We start from the raw sequence: 17,204 nt of genomic DNA, 5'->3' as shown, positions 1-17,204 counted from the left end.
AATTCGGGCATTTTCCCGATCAAACGTAAGCCTCTTAACATCGCTGTACCATTTCCTGCCACTTAGTAGCGACATTAAATTCAACGAACCGATTCACTGCATTTTCTTTCCCTTTTTTCTCTTCTATTTTTTTTTCCTTCTTTTTTCACATTTCGTCGTTCGTCAACTTGACGATGCCTCGAGTGATATCGATAAGCCGAGTCGAAAGCGAGCGAATAAAAGTCCGATATCGGACACGGATTCCAGTAAAAACGAATCCATCTCGTGGATTTCAACTTCTAATTTATTTAGGTCGCGTTCTCCTATCTTTTTCTCATCGCACGAAGAGCGTGTTTTTCGAAATCGAATCAATCAGATTCGCACCACTTTCTCCATCATTCAAAGTGCAAGGGATAGAAGAACGAACGATGCGAACGTCGACATTTTACAGTTGGAAACTTCCGATAATTCTGGGACGCGTGGGAGCCGTGGGATAGTTTCCCGAATAAATTCGCTGGCAGAAATTTTATCGGCGCTTTTTGGCCCGCATACTAAGGCGAAACTCCCGTTAGGTTTTCGAATTATCATGCCCTGAACACCTGCAAACTTTATCCAAATCCGTCTACCTATAAGAGGATGTTTTTACCCCTGGGCTGTCTATTACTGGGTCGTTTCAGCAGCCAACTTTCCACGAAACGAGAGAACCAGGAGAGAACGTTAAGTACAAGATTCCATTTTGTAATTTTTAACGAAGTAATAATATAGTTTCATGACATTTCTCAATCGTCTGTAAAGTTTCATTTTATCGGTAAAATAAGAAATCGATCGAGGAAGCGTGACATTAGAGAACTTTTCTTTATTCTCGTTTTCGAAATTGTTCATTTACTTTAACGTTTGATATTCACCAAATTCACAAATTATACACGTGTAATTTCGTTAATTATCCAATGAAGCAATGCCATAAAAGATAACCGAAAAATTCACGTATCAAAAATAATTCGATCATCTTTTCGGCTACGAGTCAAAATGTTCGAAAACAAAATAATTTAACCAGACGATTCGTCCAATGCATCCGTTGTATAATACGAAATTCTCGGTATCACCAAGACTTTGACGAATTTTCAACTGTTCATCTTATCCTGCTAACTAGCCGCTAAAGAAACGATCCATTCCAGAGACGAAACACAAAAAGACGAAGAAGAGAAGGACTAACGAGGGACGCCGTTTCCTTAAAGAAAGAAGAGAGAAGATCGAGGTGACAATTAACGCGAAAATATTGGACTAGCCTCTCTTTGTTTCCGCATTCAAATCGTCGTAGTTATTCAACGGGGATACGATGCCAACGTGGTGATTTCGACTAATGGGCCATGCTCCGGATACAATTTCTAGTGCTTGGCTGACCTGACCTCGCCTCGGTTGAAACACCTTGCCGCATGTCCCGCTAGCGAGACAGAAGCGGACCAGGAACAGATGCGCCATAATTTATGTGCCGTAGCTCGGTGCAATAATATTTTCATGCAAATTCTCCTGTCGGTCCACTGACATCTTCCAAGTCTACGCAAGATCCTTGGATATTTAAGTAATTTCTCTGTCGTTGGAAAATGCCCTTTTTACTTCTTAATGTGGTGGAATTAAAACGTTACTTGAAATCGTTACTGTCACCAAACTCGAACAATTATAATTTATCCATCTTCTTTCTTTTTCTTTCTTCTCCTTCTTCTTTCTTTCAATTTTCCACAAAACGAAATGACTGCTTTCGAACGTTCGAGTATGGGTGCAAATATGTTTCGGAACTTTTGAAAACGATGCAACAAGAATTGTACGAGAACAAGAATTGCGAGTTTCTGGTCTTTGAGAAACTCTCGCAATTGTTAGAATGGTCGATTTGTTTTAACTCGACGATCGATTACGACAAACAAAACGCTCGGTGTGTCAATTTATTCGTACGACGAAGAGACTTTAACTCGCAGACGACGAAACAGATTATCGAGAGCAACGAGAAGCATAGCGGAACAGGAACGTAGTGGCGACAGAAGCTGATTTGCATGATGGACGTTGCGGCCGGTAATTAGCCGAAATTACTAGGCGGTCTCGACAATCGCGCTCCGACATTCGATTTTAATATCTCCCTGTGTCGCGACCTGCTCGGTTCCCGGCCTCGCCTTGGAAAAATGTTTGCCGTGCGCGAGTGCAGCCCGTTCAATTCTTATGCAAATGCTCCGCCACGATCCCATCTGAGAGAGCAATCTTTGTCTCGCGCTGTGAATTTCAGCGTGCACACTACGGGAACCGTGCATTAAACTTTTCTCACTCCGGCACTTTCCTCTTTAAATCTTCGATCCCAAAACCACGGTGCCTTAACAGCTTTCCGATCGATATTCATTTTCAAGTAACGCCGACGGACATTACCGCGATGTTTCGTCGCTACAACATCCTGCTCCGCGAGGAACGTTAATAAACATAACAAGAATGTTAGAACGTAAAGAGTAATAGGAATATTATCGCTGAAACAAAGATATCGTAGAGTGTTTTATTAGAGTCATTCGATGATCCGTTAGGCGAATAAACCGCTGGAAGCTATTTTAGAGGCTGGTCTCTGTGTTTATTATTCTCTCTTGCCAGGGTTTCTAGACGATGGCGATAATTCGATTAAGGTTGCACCAACAGATTTCGTATGTTTATTCAACAGCAGTTTATCGCTGTATCATAGACCGAGGCTTCTTGCAGATATTATTCCTCAACTCTGAGATTCGCGTAGAATAAACACAAGTAAACCGAAGCAAATAAGCTATCAACCTTCCTTCTCTATAACGCCAACTTCATTGAAAAGTTACGCGCCACTTATCGATATCTTTTAACGCTTCAATTACGAAAATAAAATTTCACTTGAAAATATCGTTTCCGCAAACTTTTATCGCGTTCGTTCGTGCTGAAATAAGAGTAAAAGATTGGAATCTCTTCCCTCATAATAGGACAAAATTTCTATCGTAGAAACTTTAACGCATTCCACCGTCTCGAATATTTCTCGAAACTACAAACAAATAAACGCTTCGGTCGTAAACCTTAATAACCGTAAACTTAATTCACACGAAATTAGCCGGTTGCTTGACTAATTTCGCACAAGTCTGGACGACACGATGGGGGCCAATCGCTAGAAAGGAGAAAGTTGGACGATAACGTGAGCCACATTCGAGGCACGTAGCGAACAGACTATTTGAGCCACGGGGATCAAACTCGATCCCAGAAGCGTGGGACGATCTTCCTCTGCGAAAGGAAGGCGAAAGAGGCGAGGGACGAAAAGGTGGATCCTGGAGAAATTCTCGCACGAGCCGCGAAAACCGGGCCGCTTTATAACGCTACATTAACCGGCAATCTTCTCGCCTGCTGCACCAAGGGGATGGTATCCGTCTTGACTCTCTCCGGGGCCGAACGACGGGCTACGTCGATAAAACTTTTAATTGCTCTCGCGTCCCCAGCAGAGGAAAAGAGAAGGAAAGTTTCATGGAACGACCCATCATTTGTGAAACTTGTCTTTTCGATCGGCGTGATGCAACCTTTCGTTTCTGAATGAGTTACGCCCAATTAACGGTTTAAACATTACGTAAATCGACTCAGGATTGGTAATCGTGTTGCGATGAAAATTGAACATTTTTTTATTTAAATAAACAAGAAGATCTTCAATCACATGTAGAGATATCGCATCTCAACGGTTTATTGTGAGAACTACAGAAATCCACCGATCATTGGTCATCACGCCATCGCGAAAAAACTCAAAGATCCTCTTTCTCACTGAGAAATTTCTTATTTCGCTATATTCATAAGAGAATGTACTTGTAGCGAGTAAATCGAATGCAATTGATGCGACTCAGCGGCTATGAAAATCGATCGACGATATTATACGTTGTATTATAAAGAGAAAATTGAGAAATTTCTCTTTCTTCGAATAAACACCAAAAATTCCTGCCGTCGAGTAGAAATATAACACTGGACGAGCTACTACGAAGAAAAATCTTTTCAACTTGCGTCTATGCGCACCAGAATAACGCTAAGAAAGTTCCAACCGTCTCTCCACCTTGGTCGCGGTCATTCTCTACTTTCCCTCTTCCGTTTCCTATTACTCGCTGGCAATTCGTCTCAAGACGGCGTGCTCGGCCAGCTTTTGAAACAAACGAGGCTGCACCGAGCCCCTGCAGTCAACCATTCAACGAGGCTACCAGTGAAAGTGGTTTTCAGAGGCAGCAGCTCGCAAACACGAGCGTTTGGCTCGTGGAAGTTTTAAAAGAAATATTAAGCAAAAGCCAAGTTGGTACCGAAGTCGAAGGCAAGGAAGTTGAGTTATCGAACCACTTTGCATAATTTAAGCTTGCCCGCCCTTGCCCTCGCGATTCCTATCCCCCTCTCCCATCCATCGCGATTTCTAGCTTAGCTTTTCCAGGCTTTGTTATTGGTTAATAAGAAGCCGCTGCTCAGACGGCGAAAGATCGTGTTCCGATGTTACAGGTTTGTTCGTCCGCACCTGGCTCCGCCGTCTCGACGCAACCCCTCGCAATTTATTCATGAAATCGTGCGCGGGACTCCGGCGAGAAACACGGGCAAACGCCGCCAGGAAAAGTCAGTCGCTTTCAAAGTAACGGCGAAACGTCTCGCGAGGCTTTCCCCTCTTGGTTTTATAGTTTTTCTATTTCCATGCTGTAAATAACGAAATCTCGCTGTTGCGTAAATCGAATAGCAAGGATTAATCTCGAGTCGTGACAGGCGATGTTGCTTCGAATTTTCAAACGCGGAAGGCACTGTAACAGGAGGGAAACGTTGCACGACACATAGGGTTGCAAGAAGCTCGCCTAATCCTCGAGGAGAGACCTCGAAGAGATTTGCGGAGAATGTTAACGACCCTACCGAAACTCGTGCTTCCAAGACTCACAGAAAGATGTTAATCGCGAATTTTAGTGGACCTTCGAGTACGGTCAGTGTACCGGAGCTTGTGCAGGGAAGGGTCTAATTAAAACTCCCCGTTTAACTTAAGATTTTCAGTTGCGTATACAGAAAGGATCCAGGGTTTGGTTTGAAAGGAAAGTGCAATATAGAAGACACAACTGTGAACCTGTTAAGTTAAACCTCGTACCTCGAAAATTACCCAATTCTTCCGGGGTAAACTCCTTCGAGTGTTTACAGCGTGAAAAGTAAAGAAGACTTAACTATCAGGTTGTTAGGGATGAAATAGGCGAGTTTTGAACGAAACTCGAGTTTCGTGCGATTATGAAATTGATAATTCCATACGAAGATTACAGGGCAACGATCTAACGATGAACGTTGTGTTCTTTTAAAACTACACGCAGGAACGTAATATGAAGCCAATGAAGTATATGGACGAGTCTGGAGGGATCGTGCTTTGCTTACGATCGTACTTTAATTTTACGACTCGTTTACGAACCGTCTGTTGGAAACTGAGTGTACGAAACGATCGGCATCAACATTACAAGCATCGTGTACACCCTCTATCGATTGCACGTAAGTCTAGGTGTTTAACTTTCAAAGTAAATTCTCGGATGTAGCGTGTTGCGAACCGCTGGTTGGTCGGTACGTGAAAACAGCTTCGGCAAATGGAGCAAGTCCAGCTTTATACTTGTTAGTGGTATCGCCGAAGATTCCAAAGAGTATTTGCAGTTAGGCGACTTACTTTGCTCGTTTGTTTCTATGCGACTCAAACTCGCAAGATCTTTTCGCAAGATCACCAGTCGCGTTTTAAATAAACGTATCGCGCACGGATACGTACAGTGGTAACTCACAAATGCCAGATCTTTTTGACAACAGTCGCGTTTTTAAGAAACGTATCGCACACGAATGAGTACAATGGCGACTCACATACGCCAGATCCTTTTGACAACAGTCGCGTTTTCAAGAAACGTATCGCACACGGATACGTACATGTTTGAACATTTACAACAGAGAACGTCTATGTGTATATTGTGTGAAGTGCGAGTTGAAAGCGATATAGAGTTATGCTAGTGCGATTACGAATCTTTTAACACACAGCGATATATAGAACGTTTTCAAATTGGTGATATATAACTCGAAACATTTGAGGGAAAAAATATTCCTGTAAATACAGTCGATAAATTTTCAAAAATGTACGTACGAATGCACATAGAATGGAATAGTACGTATTCAAAGGCGTATATACGATTTGGACTTTTCCTTTTGAAACAAACTATAATGGTACACGATTTGCTCGACGGAAGAAACGACACAGTATGAAGCTCGAAGGATAGACGAAATCGGATATGAATAATCCGCGTGACGCGAAGTGCGACATTTTGTTTTTCCTTCCCTGTAAATTTTCGCTCCGATGCTGAAACGTAGCTAGTGTTACGATCGATTCTCGGATTACGTACTTTCGTATTTACTCGACTGTGTTACTGGTTTTCGCGATTAAGCGTCGTTTTCCGATGCTTATATATTTTTCTATTTGAATACGCTATTTTTCTCTCCTTTCAACAGCGAACACACAACGCCTTCTCACGCCCAATCATCCTATTCCTCCCTTATCTCTAGGATCTTTCTTTTTGTTTGCTACATACATTTCCCTCTTTCCTTTCCCTTGCAAGCTACTCCTCCACTTATTCGTCCTTTCTTCCCACAACTCACAAGTTTTGTAGATTTTGGAAAATAATAATAAATATGCGTGCCATTTCGTTGCAACAGAGAATTTTTCCTCTTCGATTATGTCATCACAGGCACACTTTGACTTTCTTCAGCCTCCCAAAATTTTCTTTTTCCCTTCAACGCGTTACTATACCTTCGAAGCCTCGAGAAACCGATCCTTTAACTAGTAATCTATACATTGGTTCGGAAACTAAGTGATTGCGGATTTTGTCACTAGGTGGTATTAACAAAATCCGCAATCACTTAGTTGCCAGTCCAATATAATCGAAGAACTTCGTGAAATTCTAACCAACACCTTTGTACATTGGTAACTAGTGTAACAAACATCGTCACAGGTATAGTCACACCTGAACCCTTATTCGCCCTATTTCGCTCTCGATTTTGTAGCTCTCTTCGATAGTTTATGATGTTCTTTTTTTTTATTTATATTATACAAACTGATAGTTGGTACCATTTTATTCGACCTGCTGGTACACGTACGCTGAGCTATATATTTTCTCCTGACAACTAGCTTTCCAATTTGCCGAGATTGCCGGGCGAAATGCCGGGGCAAATTGCAATAATTGGCGGCACCGTGCGAACATTGAAACGTAATTTTTATTTCTCTCTCTCTCTCTTTCCCTCTCTGGCAAATTACTTTCCCAGTATGTCCGTGCTCGGAGCACGCCGGTGCCCGGGGAAAACAGAGTGGAAAATTTTTAACGCTGCCCAGTCTGTCTCCCCGTCGATATCAACGAATCGAACCGGTAGCGACGCGGATGGGCAGATAACCTGGTTAATCGCCGATACGAAATTCTATCCGCGTGCCGCTAAATCGTCGCTGATAGTCTACTTTGCGTCATCGTGAACGATTATATACCTTGCGAGTTATACACGAACACAGAGAAGCAAGCGCGTGTAAAAATTTGCCAAGAAATTGGCTAGAAATGGAAACTCTTGGGAAACTGTTACGCGTTGAATCGACTTTAAACGAGGAAAGACATTCGAGAGCAGCGACAAGACATTTTAAAGCGAACGAAGCCTATAACGGTAATGGTGGAGCACGTCGGATGAGACGAGCAAAACGGTAGAACCATCAAATGGTCGAACGGAGAAAGGTATTTGAATAATTTCACAGGAAATTAGCGTTTGACACCGGTTGCTCTTTCACCTTTGAACCATGCCGGGCGTACCAGAAATTCACAAACGGATCCGGATTTACGGGCAAAGTGCGGCAAATTCTATAAAATCATGGGGCGTCTACGAAATTACACATTCCATGGGATATGCTGACGCGAAACCGGATACCCTTGAACGTTCCTCCGCGACGTTCCTTCTCCGATACTCTCACTCTGCGATTTCAGCGACATTCGAGACTCTGTGACTAGCATCTTCTTTGTTTTCAAATGTTTTACGAAACATCCAAAAATTACGTAACAAGGAGCATGGTAAAAAGCGAAAGAACCACAAACACCGTTCGGACCTGAAAGAAAAGTTGGGTACCAATTATACGAAACCCCGTGTAGTCGTCGATCGATCGTTTTATGACAAATTCATATATTTTCTTCGCCTTGTACGAATAGAAAATTCCAAACGATCAATCGATAACAATCTGAACCACCGATTGCCACGTTCTGTACACCGTCAGATGTCTAATACTCACGAAGAGCAGTGTACGAACGAGCGTAACATATCATGCAACACAATTTCTCCATCTCCTTCTCGACTTTTATTCCGCGAATCCACCCGGAAGCAACCGCGCTCTCGCTCCCCTGTATCATCAACGATTATTTTCCGTCGCCTAGTTCCACCTTCCTTCGCTTTCATTTACGATTACTCTCGCCGTACTCGTGCTGAAATCGCGTGAAGAACGTTCCATAGTCGAACAAATCACGCGTAGTTCAGGAGAGACAAAAGGAGAAAAAGAAAAGGAGCAATAAGAAGGCGAGAGGAAAGCGCGGCAAATAAATTGAACAGAAAAGGAAGGTGAGACGCGCGCATAAGGAAAGATGGTAAATAAGTGGCGGGGGTGGATAGAAGGAGACATCAAGGAGGAGATAAAACGAACAGAGGGGTGCAGCCAGTGCACGACAATGCGTAGTCGAAGCGGTGAGCTTGAGGGTTCGCGTTTATTAAATCAACAAAAGCCCCACGGGGGATGGTTTTCAGACGCGAGCAGTACATCCGCTACAGAAAGCTTTCCGTCGTACTCGCCTCCTACTCTTTATCTCTCTATTTATTTATCTGCCTCTATCCTGCCACTCCAGCTCACCGCCCATTGCGGCTTGTAGGTTGCCTGTACTCGCGATAATGACACCAGGGGAAAGTCCATATCCAAGGGAGATACATGCAGAGGGTGGTTTTGTTTCGTAGAACATCGCGTAGTAAGTAAAACGCGACTAATTTTAAAGCAAATCGACGGAGCTACCCGGATCAAACTACAAATTAGACGGAACGTTGATCATCTTTGAGAGATTTGTAAGTTATTTGTTCCTGGCTTTGTCCAGTTTTATCTGTTGCCTAAATGAATCTGCCGAATTCTCGTTGGTTCACGAGTCTCTCTCTCTCTCTCTGTAGCCTTTTAAAGATCTACGATCTACGATATCTGTCCACGATAGATATTCTAAGCTCATCGTTTCGCACGCTCAAAGTGAAACGTCTGTTTCGATTCCGCGATTCTGAAAAATCTATGGATCAAGAGGTATCGACGAATCTATCGTTCGTATCGTAGCGCACTTTGGTCTTTGAGATTTAGGATCATCTTTTTACGTTTATTTATACTAATTTCCTTGTAAATTTTGTTATTGGTTGAATGTTTATAAGACTGATTTCGATAGTAATGTTCTTTCTTTCAAGAAATATTTGGTTAAAGAATTTTGTTAAGTAATAACATTCGGAGTTGAATTTTTGTTCGATTCTTGGAATCTATGGAATTAATACATTGAATTTCCTACTAATTTTGTTGCCAATTCGTTTTAGATTTCCACATGCTACACTTCGGATTTCAATGGTAATTTTCTTCATCCGATTGTAAGTAGAATCTTGATTACACGACTCTGTAAAGTAATACAATTCTAAAGCCATCTCCTCTTCTTTTAAATTATTTGAATTTATGGGACGTATAACGGCGCCACATTTTTTCGTCAGTAGTATATTTTTCTGCGAAATGTCAGAGATCGCGGAAACAGTGAAATTCCGTCAATGAAGCAATTAGAAAAAATAACGAGCATTTTGCGTCAAATACAACCGCTTCGCGCAGCCGCAAATTATTCGTGGCATCGTCGATGAATCGTCCCGAATGTGTTTACACCGCGCAATCAAAGCGAATCGATAGAGCTCGTGCGCGTAAACAAATTTCAATTTCAATTCCGCGCGACATTCTTGGAGGAAATGCGACACGCGTGCCGTGATCGAATTTGACGTTCTAAAACACAGTTTTTTGATTAAAATCGATCGGCTAGAAAATCACACGACCTATACAGTAAGAAAGGGTTAATTAAGCGAGTAAAACATTTGAGTTTTTACCTAACGCTATTAGACCAAGAAGGGATTAATTAAAATTAAGTTCCGATACTTTGGCTTTGGTTTTTGAAATAAACGTGACGAGAAGTCGGTCTTGGCTCGCAGAATTTCTCTCGTTATTATCGCCAAAGGAAACAAACGAGGCGTTGCAAACGGGAAAACGGACACGACGTAAACGACGTGGATCGAGATGGTCTAAAAAGATGAATCGACCGCAAAGCAAGCCGATCGGGACAAGAAGACCGGGGCTTAATGCGTCTGACGTTCGAGGAGACTCGTTAAGACGGATGGAACGAGCCAGATGGGATCCTTATTATCGGCTAAAAATATTGGAACGCCTATATAGCGCAGTCACCTTACGTTATTATCGTTTCAACCTGTTATGCTCTGAATTATTTTATTATATACTACCATCTTTATTATAAATCCTTCAAAACTGCACATATATGTTGTACGTTGATATTTTTCATAATTAGTATAGCGCAACAAACGAATTTAAGTTAAGACAAACAACGTTTACAAATGAGTTTTAAAACTAGAACCACCGATAGTTAACACGAAGCTATTTCTACCAAAACCAATGAAAATGACTGGTCTTTAAAAAATACGTAATAATAGAATATTTTTATATTTATTGATTTATTACTTTCTTACAAAAGTCCATGTTATGTAGTACATTTTTGGTATTATTAATCCATCTGGATCCATAATCCCTAAACGAGGATTGACAAATTTATAAAATTGTAGAACCAGTCGATTTGATTGGTGTGGTAGTTCTAGTGTTAAATTTATTTGAATGTATATACACCTTTGTGAATCGTCATGTACGTATAAAATAAACAAACGTGTCATATTCACAATCTACCAGGAAAAATGTATCGATAACTGATAAAAGAGAAATTTCAGGGGATAAAGATAATTCTTTTATCAAGAGATTCCAAAGAATCGAAATTAAATGTCAAAATTACGTTGGTACGTTTCAAGCAAACTTCGCTTTTCGTTTCATATACGAAGAAACGCTTGTCGCGGCGAAGAAATCAACGCGAGGCTGGTTGCTCGATTAAAGAAATCAGCGATGCTTGTTAACCAGGGCGAAGAAGAAGGAGGAAGCGGGAGCAACAGAAAGTGCAAGAAGAAGTGGACAACAAGCGGCGCGCAATTACGAAACAGCTAGATGCTCCGGAAAGATGTAGCGCTTTGATACGAGCCGACGACGAGAGGAACGCTGCTATTCATATTACCTGGAATTTCAATTCCAAGGACCCTGCGCGCTTCGCTTTAATTAACTACGAGGCCTAATAAACGTGTGCACGGCCGGTTGCGTTGGAAGACCAAGGTTTTTCATTCGCCAGTCGACCAACGCACTAGAAACGCAAGAGGACAGCAGGGACGAGTCGTGTCATCGCGAGAAAAGGAACGAATCGCGAAGAATACCAGGGCGACGGGTAAAGAACCCTTTTCGAAAGCTCTTTTTGCTTTTTGCATCGCGATACGAGACACGTGAGAATTTCACTAAGGGAAAAAGGATGCTCGGGGAATCATTCCATCGACACTGAAAACACGGAGCTCGAGAACCGGAGAACCGGAGACTTGTAGTTCCGTGGAAGGATCGCACTTTGACCTCCACGTGCCACAAAGATACCAGTCTTATTCCGAAAATCGTGCTTTTAGTAGGGAAATTCTTCGAACAAAAACCTATTATCTTTTTTTTTATAAAATAAAAATGTTAAGTAGCATCGTTAATTTTAGAATAGAAGACGAGTTCGATATTATTATAATAACGTGCGCCATTTCAATTATCTGATACAAAATGATTATAACTTGTTCTTGAACTGTAATTTAGAACTCCATCGCCGATACGTAACACAAAGATACAAATATGTTTCTACGTAATCGGTTTTGTCAAATCCAGCCGCAATATCGTGGTGACTAATTCGTGGGCCACCCTGTATACGATTACGACCAGAGATGTATCTACTCATAGAAACAGGAAGAGTGTCGTGGAATCTTGTGGACTAAAAATTGCCCGGTGATGTTTTTCCCGCCCACGGCACTTGTCACGCGTCTAATACTTTCGATTTTCGAGTGGAAGAGCTCACGACCGACTACACAACGCGCACAACTACAATATATCTCGCCGCGTAGTATTCTCCAATTGCAAGTAGAATTGGACGACACCTTGTCGAACAGTCCTTACCATAAACTAAAAAGCAATTATTCCAACGACCCGCGAGAACGATCAATTTGCTCGATAAAGAAAAACGGCTATAATACAGCTCGTCGCAAAGTATTCTCGAATTGCAAGTAGAATCGGATGCTATCTTGGCAGACAGTCTGTATCGTATATCGAGAAACAATTAGTCTAACTATCTATGAGCGTGATCAATTTTCTCGATAAAAGAGGAAGCAGCAACAATAACACCTGGCCGTGGAGTATTCTCCAACTGTAAGTAGAATCGGACGACACCATTCGTCACACAGTTTTTACCATATATCGAAAAACAATTATTCTAACGATCTACGAGCGTGATCAATTTTTTCGATAAAGGAAAGGAAGGCTAAAAAAAGAGAAGGCAAGAAAGAACAGAGCGGTTCGTTAGATCGAAATATTTTACACAGGCGAGAAAAACGAGGGTCTCGGTGAAAATTAAACGGGAGAGACGAGCGGGCAACACACGGATATATCAGCGTCGCGAAACGCGCCGCTAAGTGCATCATTTTTTCCCGATTCTGTTGCTTTTCAGCGTCGATTCGAGCACAGCTGGTACACGAGAAAGGAGAGACGAGGAAACGGGAGCAAAACGAGAAGCCCGACTCTCTCGGTTCAGGCTAAAAATACCTCTCCTCTTTACCTACGGCTCCTTCGCTCTCGGGCACACCCTGAGTCTCTCTCGTTCTTTCTACGTGTCTCTTTCCACTGACTCGCTACTCGACTCTTCGCTCTATCCACCCGTCTCTGTCCTTCCGCTTCGCGCTAGCTCCAAACCGTCGCTCCCCGGCTATAAATAAAAAAAAAAAAAAAAAAAATAACGAGAACACCGTGCGCGCTGCGGGTGTCTCGAGAGAAGAATAATTAGAAGCGGCCCTTGGAGCGTCCACAGAAGAGAAAACTCCTCGGTCTAAAGCGTTCTCTCTCCTCTCCTTAGCCTCTGTATTTTCTTCTCTACGTTCTCTTCCATCGTGTGTCTACATTTTCTCGCGTCGTCAAAGATTTCTTCGATCCGGAAACCCGCGTGAATATGCGATGAGCCTTTTTGCCAGCTAGAATTCAACCACTCGAGAATTCCGCCGCCAGGCGTGTGCAGCGGATTAACGAGACAACGATTTTTAGATTTTCCTGCACATGATTCTGACTGGCTGATGGAAAATGGAGTAGGTACTGCGCGAATGCTAGGTTGTAGAAGATTGACGCGGAAAATGAAAAATAAATGTGATCTAATAACGATCTGATAATCAGAGTGATTTAGAAAACAAAGATTCTCTCGCGCCTGCAATATTTAGAATGAAATTATTTCTTCCAAGCTGATAGCTATCGATCGAACACACCCCGATAAAAGAATTCAACGATCTCTCGATTGAATAAACGCTAGCCACGGATCGGAGGGATGTTTTATTAATTTCTGTACTGAGGGACTTGAGCGTTCGCGGCTCGCGTATTTCTGGCAACGACAATTTCCTGAATTCGCTTCGACGAAATATCTCGACTAATGCAAGAGTCGGCCTCTATCTAACCAAGACAATATCCTAAGAAATACAGCAATAGTCTACGTGACTGTCGATATTTCCAACCCGATCGTTACATTACAGACACGCGGTAACGTTCTTATCATTTTCACCTCAACCAGCGTGAAGATACCACCGCCGTACGGAAGGACACATTCTTCCTCGATAGAAGACAAAGAAAAAGAAAAACAAATAAAATTCCAGAGAATACAAACGAGAAGTTGGAACACGTTAAAACCGATCGAAGAAAACGAGGAGAAAAAAAAGGATTAGGAATGGAAAAATCGAATTAAGTCTAGCAGGTTAGGGATTGCAGGGAGGAAAACAACGCGAACGTCGGTGCCGATTTTACGATTTCTCGGGTAGCAAGGGGGTGAAAGAAAACGAGAGGAGAAAGAAAAGAGCAACCCCCATTGTGGAGGTGGAGTCGAAGGTCGAGAGATGGAACCGACGATCTGGATGCGAATTCCATTCCATTAGTCGCCCGTTAACGATCGAACGTGCCCGTTCGTCTGTATACGCAGGATATATCCTGGAAAGGTTTTCTCGTCGAGTTTCTGCGGAATGCGGAAAGCAGACAAAGAGAGAGAGAGATAGAGAGAGCGAGAACCTTCCTTGATAGCTAAAAATGCCCGTCGTACGACGAATCGTCGTAAAGGATTTTCGATTACGTTTTGTAGCCGTGTTCGCAACGACTTCGAATTTCGCTCCCCTTCGCGTTCTTTTTATCCTTCGCAACCTCTTCGATGTTTATCGCTAGTCGCGTACTACCGCTAGTACCTTCTATTTTCTCTTCTGTCTGTCCGCAAGAGAAAACGTGACCCAGTTCCAGCTTCCTTTCCGGAAGTTTCTTTTAATTGCTTTTGTAATGCCAGGAAATGAAGAGAAAATAGGCCTCGCTTTGATCGTACACTTGGAGAATGGAGAGACAGTAGTTGCGGACGCTCGTGGTCAGACACGCCGAATCGTAGTTGCAACAATGTAGCGAACGTTGACTGTATACCGTTGAATGCGATTTTATACAACCAGCATGAAACTAAATCTCGTCGCTCTTCTTCGTGAATCAATTATTAGACTGAGCGCAAAAAATTATCAAGCATGAAGATGTATAATTAATTCGTTGTTTTGTCGGAAACGGAAAGATAGATTTCGTGTGAAATCGATCGACAGCGTCTTCAATATCTAAATTATTCTTGCATAAAGAAACAGGCTATATCATTTATTATTTTTTTCACACGTCATCTTCATTTGTAACCAAATATCCGAACGGAAGTACATCTATGTATGAACATACTTATCAACAGAAGAATTCCTACGCGAGTAAAGACCTTCTATTTCTGCCTCACTCTGAAATTCATAATACCCGCCACGCTACGCAACAGCCGCAGCAATTTTTCAACCCGTTGTACGAGCATCGCAGCGATTCTTAACCGCGTTACACGGCGGTTTAGCCTGCTCGACAACGACGAAGAAGATACGGAGTCAGGCGGTCGAATTTCCGCGTAAAATCGACGAGTCGTCGTCTTAACGAATACAAGCGGCAAATTCGGCGGATGACACGGCAGCTTTCCGCGAAACGCTTGTATCAGTTCGAGGGTGGAAATTCGACAAGCTCTAACGATTCACGAGTTCTTTCTGCGAGCGTAAAACAAAATGCCGCGCGCATTCGCATTCCCAGCATATCCTCGCCTTTTCTCTTTTCAGTTTTCTTCGCCGCGCTCCTCTCGCTTTCGTGACCCTTGGCTCGCTTCATCCCCCGTATTCCAAACCCTAGACGTTTACCCAGCGTGAATACGAGGACGGTCTTTAAAGTGAAATTGAATTTCCCCGAACGCCGCGTGCCTTTCTAATTCGAATTTGACGTTTCCCTTCGCGAACCAACGTGCTTCGCGGATTTATTCGACCCTCGATTTCCTAGCCACCCGCCACGCTTACCAAACCACCCTCCATCTCGTTGGATGGTGCGTGGTGGCCACAGCCACGAATCGAAAGTGCGAAACCGCGCGGAGTTACGAGGCGCCAGGAAAATTTATAGACCGTCAGGGAGTCACGACACCTGTTCCCGCGCTCGCATTACCATCTGAAATATTCCCCTTGTTTATGGACCGACTACAACGCCCTTCCGCCCCCTGGATCGCGCTACCAACCTGCACGAAGAAGAGAATTTCTTTCTCGACGGTGGATTGTGTCGCGATTGAAACGGTCTCGTTGAATTTTACAACGTGTGAGTGTTATAGGTATCCGTGGGTGGAATTCTGAGAAATTAAAGAGAAAAGAAGAAACAGGTATTTGAAGATTTATTTAACGTATTGTTGGAAAAATTTTATGTAATCTGTCGTTCGATATGATTATTGTTGCGAAAATTTCACCTGATTTGTTATTCGAAAACTGCTTATTGCTGCAGAAACATTGTGTAACTTGGCATTCGATATACGCGATATAATCTTGTACGTTAGAAAATAAGAGAACGCGAAGACTAGATTACATATAAAAGGTATTTATAGTCGACACATTTGTTGGATAAATTGTGTTGTATAATAGTTATAAAAAGCTATTTGAATAAAAATTCTTGAAAAATTATTTTAAAGGAAAGGATAGAAGATGTTGCAACGATAGAAGATAAAACATACACAGTGATATTAATATAATATTACGAAAATTAATTTTTAAATCTATCTTGCATTTCTTTTTCTAAAAAAAAAAAAGAATATATAATGGTCTTAGAAAATCCGAAATAAGCGTGGTAGATGAAGCGGTGTTGTTACGAGATTCGGTATATCAAGCGACAGAGGAAAGCTCCGACATCGTTGGAAACGACGACATACGCGTCGACGTCCGATAATTTCCAACTTCTCCAATTATCGTTTCTCACGTCGGCTGGGAAAGGAGGTCGAAGAGAATAAACCTCGGAAATGGCGTGTTCCGCTGGCTGACGTTGCTCGAAATGCGCCACGGCTCAGAAATAAGTATTCGCCGATCATCGAAACCGTGCGGAACGAATTTCCAGAAGTCTCGACGTCGAGATGATTCTACGAATTTTCTCGAATCTCGGCTAAAGTTCGAACGTCCTCGTTCGTTAATTGATTCTTCCAAGAATGGTATTCTTGCTAATAGAATCGCGCTCAAATTCTTTTCTTCGTTTTGTACCGCGTTGTATACTTTCGCAATGCGACAACACGAAGAATTTAGAACGAACAATTTAAAAATTAATTAATTCTTTATCGTGGAGATTTCACGTTAAAATATTTTATAATAACACAATCGGGACATTTCTTAATTCATTACGTACTAGTGGAATAACGTGTAAAGATTGGGTAAACGCAACGTTATTAAAAAAA

General features: G+C 42.2%; 1 protein-coding gene across 1 annotated transcript in view; it reads right to left on the bottom strand.

Moving 5' to 3' along the window:
* LOC126924176 (uncharacterized) overlaps positions 1-17,204 on the bottom strand; it is a 193,163-nt gene that overhangs the window by 163,989 nt on the left and 11,970 nt on the right. The gene's annotated exons all lie outside the window — the stretch shown is intronic.

The sequence above is a fragment of the Bombus affinis genome, chromosome 14 (genome assembly GCF_024516045.1).
Source record: "Bombus affinis isolate iyBomAffi1 chromosome 14, iyBomAffi1.2, whole genome shotgun sequence".
Taxonomy (NCBI): Eukaryota; Metazoa; Arthropoda; class Insecta; order Hymenoptera; family Apidae; genus Bombus; species Bombus affinis.
The sequence above is the reverse complement of the archived record's forward strand: the minus strand, read 5'-3'. Positions and strand labels throughout refer to the sequence as shown.